This window comes from Phyllostomus hastatus, unplaced genomic scaffold (assembly GCF_019186645.2).
Source record: "Phyllostomus hastatus isolate PE091 unplaced genomic scaffold, TTU_PhHast_1.1 phas_contig_254, whole genome shotgun sequence".
NCBI classification, from domain to species: domain Eukaryota; kingdom Metazoa; phylum Chordata; class Mammalia; order Chiroptera; family Phyllostomidae; genus Phyllostomus; species Phyllostomus hastatus.
Window position 1 is genome coordinate 11750869 of NW_025333810.1, and position 960 is coordinate 11751828.

At 37.3% G+C, this 960-nt stretch overlaps 1 pseudogene; it reads right to left on the minus strand.

Moving 5' to 3' along the window:
* Positions 1 to 670: 670 nt before the first annotated feature.
* On the minus strand, positions 671 to 752 carry LOC123818191 (annotated as a pseudogene).
* Positions 753 to 960: the final 208 nt, after the last annotated feature.

Here is a 960-nt window from a genome sequence, read left to right on the forward strand (position 1 = left end):
TTTAAAAATTCTACTTTTTATTCAATTATTTCAAGTGGTTTTTGAAAATCTTCTGCTTCATTTGAAAGTATTCTTTTGACCATGGTGTATGTGAGAGGAAAGTACTATACTAAAAGGGAATAAATTAAAATTACTTAATCCTAATTCACAAAATTTTAAGACTAGAAGCAAACTTTGAGAGTCTAATCTCATCCTGAAGATAATTGTCTGGCCTCACTTGAGCATTTCTAGTGATTAGAACCTCATTATGTTTTTTTAAAAATTATATTTCATTGGCTCTGGATATTGTGGCTCAGTGGATTGGGTATTGACTTGCAAAGCAAAGGGTCATTGGTTTAGTTCCCAGTCAGGGCACATGCCTGGGTTGTGGGCTGGGTCTCCAGTGGGGGATATGCAGGAGGCAACCACACATTGATGTTTCTCTTATCTTTCTCCCTCCCTCCCCCTCTGTCTAAAAATAAATAAAATCTTAAAAAAATAAAATTATGTTTTATTGATTATGCTAATACAGTTATCCTGATTTTTCCTTCTTTGCCCCCCTCTACCCAGCACCCCCCACTCCTTCAAGCAATCCCCCCACCGTTGTTCATGTCCATGGGTCATGTGTGTAAGTTCTTTGGCTACTCCCTTTCCTACACTGTACTTTACATCCCCCTGTCTATTCAGTAACTACTATTTGTACTTCTTTCAATTAGCAATAATCGCGCCTCGGATAAACCTCATTGGCTACGATAGTGCCACTGCACAAAGCTGTGTACTTCTTAATCCCCTCAACTCTTTACCCATTTTCTCTCACCCTCCTCTCATCTGGCAACCATCAAAATGTAAAAGACACTCTTTATGTCTTTAGAGTCTTTCTCTTTGGGGAAATGACTAGATATTCTTTCTTACCTCAAGATTAAATCTGCATACCTATAATTTCTATATTACATAGCAGTACAAAGATGATGCTTAATTATT